Below are 7,010 nucleotides of genomic sequence, written 5' to 3' on the forward strand. Positions count from 1 at the left end.
TTTTCAGCTCCCCTGGGGCTCTGGGCCGCAGTATAAAAGTGTGCCCGACTCCCAGCTCCTCTGTCGTGCCTTCCTCTGCTCTGTGAAGTTGGTAAGTCCCAATTCATTTTGCCTCTTGTCTCCTCGCTTGGCAGGACAGTTTTTGTGGAGAGGGCTGCATGCATTTTGCCTCCCTTGTCCTCGGTGAATGGTCTAGGACGAGAAACAGGGCATTGGTTGGTTTCTTTGCCAGACGTCGTTCTTTCCAAGGCTCAGGACGTACGGCCAGCACTCCCTAAGCAATGGCCGGCCACTTCCTCCACCATCCGCAGTTCAGCAATGCTCCTTTTGCGTTCCTGGCATGACGAGGAGCTTCCTTGACTCGTGCCCCATCGCAAATCTCTCTCCGCTGAGCTCCCAGGCGCTGCCTGTCCTCAGAGGAGCCGAGCTGCGGGTCTGAAAGGGCTCGACAGCTAACGCCCTCTGCTCCCTCCCGGTCTTGCAGGGTCGCCTCCCTCCGCGAGACATGTCGTGCTACAGCCCGTGCCTGCCAGCTGCCTGCGGCCCAACCCCGCTTGCCAACAGCTGCAACGAGCCGTGCGTCACCCGGTGCGCCGACTCCAGTGTTGCGATCCAGCCCCCGCCAGTCCTGGTGACGCTGCCGGGCCCAATCCTCAGCTCCTTCCCTCAGAGCACAGCCGTGGGGTCCACCGCGTCAGCTGCCGTGGGGAGCTCTCTCAGCGCTGGCAGTGTGCCCATCGCTTCTGGGGGCTCCCTGGGGCTGGGGGGCTTTGGGTGGTCCGGTCTGGGCCGTGGGCTCTGCGGGCCTCTGGGACGGGGCAATCTCTTATGCTGAAGCCCGTGGATTGCCGGCCCGTGGTCGGTCGAGCGCCAGGAGCCGCCAGGAAAGCCCTGGAGCCAGCCCGGAGAGCGCGGCCATGGTCTGCAGAGGAGCCGAGCTCCCAACCGCTCCGCCTGGAGGAAGGGGCCCGCGCTGGCCTTCCGACTCTTCCCAGGGAAGCCCCTCTCTTTCCCCGCCTTGCTCTGCTTCGCCTTATGCTCCCCATGCGATGCCTCCTCCTTCCTTCCGTGCCAATGGGTCTAGGTGATGCATGACTTGCCAGAGCCTTGAAGGGGAAAAGGAAAAGCAGCACCCCTGGCGTGGAGGTTTTCCTTTGGACGGCAGCACTTCTCTGAGCTTTACTCAGCCTCCAAAAGGCATTGCTTAAGCTCTCGCCTCTTCCATCTTCCTGTGATTTTTCTCATTAAAGACATTGGGCATCAGCTTTGCAAGAGAGTCATGTTTCGTTCTCCCCTCTTCTCCAATCCCAGCCGGCTGAGTGCCCAAAAGAGTTCCTCCCTTGGTAGAACTACGGGTTTCTCCGTAGTTCCTGGCCTCGAGAGCGCCTCGTCTTTCGCCCCTGACATCCCGTAGCAATGGTGACAAGGCCGGTTTGGGGTGAGAGCTCTTGCGGAAGGAGCCCCATTACTCATCGGCACGCCTCGACAGGCACAAAACACAGTATGAAGGAAGCCCGAATTTTCTGTTGAATGTCCCTGTGCTGCACTGATTAGAGCAGGGACTCAACACACCGCTGCATTAATGAGAGCCAATGATGGCCCTGGCTACTTTGTTAGGGAAGTCTTTGTTAAGAACCCAGAAAGGGAATCCCAGGAATTTTTTGCATCCACAGCGGGGAGTGCCAGCAGTCTGGGGAAGGAGTGTGGCAGAGCCTTGTTCACATGTCTCCGCACTTACAGGCCCATGGGGTGGGCTGGGGCTGGAGAAACTACTCGGAGTGTCCGGGGTGCAAGTGGTTCTGGTCCCAGCCCCCAAGGCTGTGCACCGCTCCCCTTTGTCCAGGACAGGAATTAACCGGGCGGAGGAGAAAGAGAGGCTCCCAGGGCCCTGCCGTCGGTGTCCATCCCACGGTGCGCAATCCCGTACCCACCTTTCTGTTATCCACCAGGGGCAGCAAGCCTGGCCTCTGCACCATTTCCCCCAGCTCAAGGTGTGACCTTCAAGGCACAGAGAGGTCTGGGCTCAGGGGACCAGCGCAGTGGTTTCAACTCTCTGCAGCACTGGAGCTCTGGCAGGTAAAAAGAGGAGTTGTGTGCAGTGGGGCCGGTGCCCCTCGGCTCCCTCTTCATTCCTGACTGTTAGCTGTGCTGGGAGAGAAGCAGCCTGTGATGGGATCCTGGGTGAGCACGAGGGGGAACGGCACAGAGGCGCCACGGCCAAGCGTGAGGCACGTGCTCTGTCCTGGTGGAAACTCCACCAAGTCAAGTGTGAGTGACCCCTGTCCATATGAGCTGGTGGTATCCTTCCAGAATGCGAGGGGAACGTGGCTGGCGACAAATCGATCTCAAAGTCAGGCTCAAGTCCTTTGGAGGCGCTGAGCCACTCCGGGTTCACTCTCCCGTGTTCCTTCCCGGGAAGGAGCGGGGGGCTCTCTCTGCTGTTCAGTCATTTTCTGATGTGAACGCTGAGACCTATTTCCCAAAGGTCCCCGGAGCTCAGCCCAGCTGTCGGGAGAGTGGAGGCAGCCCCAAAAGGCGAAAGCTGGAGGCTGGCTCCTTCTCTCCCGTGTCAAACCGCGTAAAAAGGTGTAGGAGTCAGGAGCAGGAGCAGGAGCAAGGAGCTGGAGCCGGAGCAGGAACAGGAGCAGGAGCAGCAGGAGCAGTGGCAGCGGCAGCAGTGGCAGGAGCAGCATCAGCATGCTGACGAGGTGGCCGAGTGGTGAAGGCGATGGACTGCTAATCCATTGTGCTCTGCACGCGTGGGTTCGAATCCCATCCTCGTCGGCCAGCCCAACAATGGTCAGAGTTTCTGAGTGTGAGCAGCTCGATGTGTGCCCCCAAGTAAGCCTTTGTTTTGAGAAGAGAGCTGCCTGAAAAGAACTTGCAAGGTTCTGAAGTGGCTCAGGACACACCTCAACCTCTTCTGTCTCCACACAGGCCAGAGGAACAAGGAGGGAAAGAAGGAGGGTCCAGGGAACTCGCAGGACGGCCAGCCTCTCCTCAGTCCCTGGGAAGATGATAGAGCAAAACGTCCTGGAAGTAGTTTCCAAACATAGCTAGCCCAGGAAGGTGGTTGGGAGTAGTAAGCATGGATTTACAAAGGAGAAGTCATGCTTAACCAAGCTGGTAGCCTTCTACGGTGAGGTGACTAGCTTAGCTTGGTGGAGCAGGGAAGAGCAGTGGATGTTGTTTACCTTGCCTTTCAGTAAGGCTCAACCAGCCACGGGAACGAAAAACAAAATACGCGTACACCACTTTCTGTCACAGCACGTTTCAAGTAAGATTTTTTTTCTCTTTTTATGGGAGGCATTGTGCTCTTATCTGTTCTCAGAATCTCAGAATCGTTGGGGTTGGGAGGGACCTCCTGGGATCCTTCAGTCCAAGCCAACCGCTCCAGCAGGGTCAACTTGAGCTGGTTGCTTAGCACATAGCCCAGCTGGGTTTTGAGTATCTCCAAGGATGGAGACTCCACAACCTCTCTGGGCAACCTGGTCCGCTGTTTGACCCGCCTCACAGTAAGAAAGTGGTTTCTTGCCTTGAGATGGAATTTCATGTGGTTTAATCTGTGCCCATTGCCTCTTGCGCTGCCGGTTGGTACTACTGAGAAGAGTGTGGCTCCCTCTTCATTGCCTTCCATCAGGTATGGGAAGAATCCCAGCTCTCACAGCCTCCCCTCATACTTCAGACACACCGAGCCCTTAGCCAGTTTTGTGACAAAGCAGGGATCTGCAGGGAAGACCCGTGTGGAGGCCGGAGTAGCCAGCAGCCAGCCCATGCCACCAAGGGATGTGCTGTCCCGGGTGCTCAGGAGCGACTTGGCAGGGGTCAGGGGGGACAGGGACGATCCAGCGTGGTTATGAAAGGCACAGAGGTGGCTGGAACCGCTTCCTGCCCACACGACCTCCCCTCTCTTACACACGTTTGCGCTTCTGCCTCTCTGGCCACCTGCCTTGCTCTCCCAGTCCCTGGACGTTTCCTGGGGATATCCCTTCCCCACGACCGCGGGGCTCTTGCTCTCCCCACCTTGCTCTCCTCTGGGCACGCTTCCCAGTAGTTTTGCAACTTCTAAGGATGCCTCGTGGCTCATGGTGATCAGCACCTGTGAGCAGCGTGCCTGGACGCGCCAGCGTGCAAACAAGATGTGAGAAGAGGAGAGTGGGCTTTGGCCAAGGGGCTCAGAGCTCAGAATGCTGCTGACCCCACCCCCCTACGCAACACCCCACCCCCCCCCACCCCCCGCCAGCCTCGCATATCCCTAAGGCCTGCGAGCCAGGTAGAGGGGACCACTGCCCCCGCTGCCAGCCCAGTTGGGTCTGAATCCAGAGGGAGAGTCTGTGGGAGATGAGAAAGGGGCTGCCTGCTGCGGAGAGGTCAGCTTCTTCATCGGCACCTTAACCTCACCTGGACAGCCTCAGGGAAGAGAAGAAGAGCAGAACTCTTTCTCATCGACAGACGAGCTTGGCGGTTTGGACAGACCAGAAGGATCCCTTTCTGTTTGGTGGCTGCTGAGCCCAGGAGCCCAGCAGAGCTCAGGCTGCCACAGCTCCATGCCCCTAGGCCCAGCCAGCAGCGAGGCTGAGCATGCCTCCCAGGAGGCACACACACCCCTCCACCAATCCATGTGTACAACCCGTAGACACACGGCCGACCACACCGCCCAACAAAGGGCACTGAGAGCCTCATCCAGGTCCCCTTTCTGGCCAGGCAAGCATCCTCAACAGCAAACGATGCCTGAGTGACAGCCATGTTCTCCCATCTTCCCTCTACTTTTGCCACGTTCCTTCCTCCCGGTTCCAGCCTGGACCCTCCCTCCCTCCACCTCTGGTTCCTCCCGCAAAACATCCCATGCTGAGTCTCGTGCTGTCCTGTGATGCTCTTCCCCTGCACTCATCACAGTTTTCCAGTACTTAGAGGCCGCTGCAAAGAGGACGGAGACTCTCTCTTAACAAAGAGACGCATGGAGAGGACAGGGAGCACCTGGGAGGGGTTTCACCTTGATGTAAGAAAGACATTTTCTACAGTGAGGACAACCATTCGCTGCAACGGCCTCCCCAGGGACATGCTAGAGTCCCCATGACCGGAGGTTTTCAAGATGCCATTGGACAGGATGCTAGATAATCCCATGCAGGCTCCCTTTCCCGCAAAAGGTTGGACCGGATGGTCTTTTGAGGTCCCTTCCAATCAGGGCGATTCTATGATTGTATGACTATTTGGGAGAAACCCGTAGTTCTACCAAGGGAGGAACTCTTTTGGGCACTCAGCCGGCTGGGATTGGAGAAGAGGGGAGAACGAAACATGACTCTCTTGCAAAGCTGATGCCCAATGTCTTTAATGAGAAAAATCACAGGAAGATGGAAGAGGCGAGAGCTTAAGCAATGCCTTTTGGAGGCTGAGTAAAGCTCAGAGAAGTGCTGCCGTCCAAAGGAAAACCTCCACGCCAGGGGTGCTGCTTTTCCTTTTCCCCTTCAAGGCTCTGGCAAGTCATGCATCACCTAGACCCATTGGCACGGAGGAAGGAGGAGGCATCGCATGGGGAGCATAAGGCGAAGCAGAGCAAGGCGGGGAAAGAGAGGGGCTTCCCTGGGAAGAGTCGGAAGGCCAGCGTGGGCCCCTTCCTCCAGGCGGAGCGGTTGGGAGCTCGGCTCCTCTGCAGACCATGGCCGCGCTCTCCGGGCTGGCTCCAGGGCTTTCCTGGCGGCTCCTGGCGCTCGACCGACCACGGGCCGGCAATCCACGGGCTTCAGCATAAGAGATTGCCCCGTCCCAGAGGCCCGCAGAGCCCACGGCCCAGACCGGACCACCCAAAGCCCCCCAGCCCCAGGGAGCCCCCAGAAGCGATGGGCACACTGCCAGCGCTGAGAGAGCTCCCCACGGCAGCTGACGCGGTGGACCCCACGGCTGTGCTCTGAGGGAAGGAGCTGAGGATTGGGCCCGGCAGCGTCACCAGGACTGGCGGGGGCTGGATCGCAACGCTGGAGTCGGCGCACCGGGTGACGCACGGCTCGTTGCAGCTGTTGGCAAGCGGGGTTGGGCCGCAGGCAGCTGGCAGGCACGGGCTGTAGCACGACATGTCTCGCGGAGGGAGGCGACCCTGCAAGACCGGGAGGGAGCAGAGGGCGTTAGCTGTCGAGCCCTTTCAGACCCGCAGCTCGGCTCCTCTGAGAGCGAACAGTTGCGTGGGTAGGGTCAGATCTCCCTGGGAAGTTCCTTTCCGTGCCAGGAGTGGCCAAGGCAGGTCGCTGCACTGTGGATGGGGGAGGAAGCACCTGGTGACCGGTCAGACGGTACTGGACGTCCAGCCTCAGACGTCAGCAGAGGCCCTGCTACAGAAGAGCCCAACTGACTGACTCCCTCTCGGAAGGGAACAAAGCCTTCCCTCTTCCCTCACCAACGCACCTCCCGGAAGAGGGCAGCACAGTGTATTTTCAAGCCTGGACCACGTACCAGAGGGAGCATGCACAGAAGGGAAGCAGTCCCCCTGACAGAAATCCCACCAGCAGGAAGAGAAGGAGTGAGTTCAGACTTACCAAGTTCACCGCGGAGAGCAAGGGAAGAGATGTGGATGGAAGGGCCTGGAGTGGCACAGGCTTTTTATCTGGTGAGCTAGTGCCTGAGGAGACCTGAAACACACCTTCTTTGTGAAGCACGTAAACAAAGAGCAATTTGAGGCTTGCAAAGCACAGCCAGGAGATGAAGAACTTGTCTCTTTCATCTGAAAGGTCTGGCTTGCATTTCCCTATTGGGTGAGAGCACGGTGATGCATTAGACGCTGGCTCCTCAAAGCAACGGTCATCTGAGGTCCCATGCCAGGTCCCAGGAACGGGTTTCAGTAGCTCCAGGCCCTGCATGTGGGTTGTGCCCATCCTTGCTGGGGAACGTGACTACCACTCTCAGCCAGGCCTTCAGCTGTGGAGCCCTCCTGACGAAGGCCACTCACGTGGGTCTCCTGCTGAAGGGCTGAGGCTGACCCTGAGAAACACAAGGCCCCACAGGGCCGTGGAAGGGCTCAG

The 7,010-nt window shown here is 58.6% G+C and overlaps 1 non-coding gene across 1 annotated transcript; it reads left to right on the top strand.

The window, feature by feature from the left end:
• The first annotated feature begins 2,702 nt into the window (after positions 1–2,702).
• Positions 2,703–2,784, top strand: TRNAS-GCU (transfer RNA serine (anticodon GCU)). The gene has a single exon. It is a non-coding gene; the product is annotated as a tRNA-Ser (tRNA).
• Positions 2,785–7,010: the final 4,226 nt, after the last annotated feature.

Source organism: Pelecanus crispus, chromosome 12 (genome assembly GCF_030463565.1).
Source record: "Pelecanus crispus isolate bPelCri1 chromosome 12, bPelCri1.pri, whole genome shotgun sequence".
Lineage (NCBI taxonomy): Eukaryota > Metazoa > Chordata > Aves > Pelecaniformes > Pelecanidae > Pelecanus > Pelecanus crispus.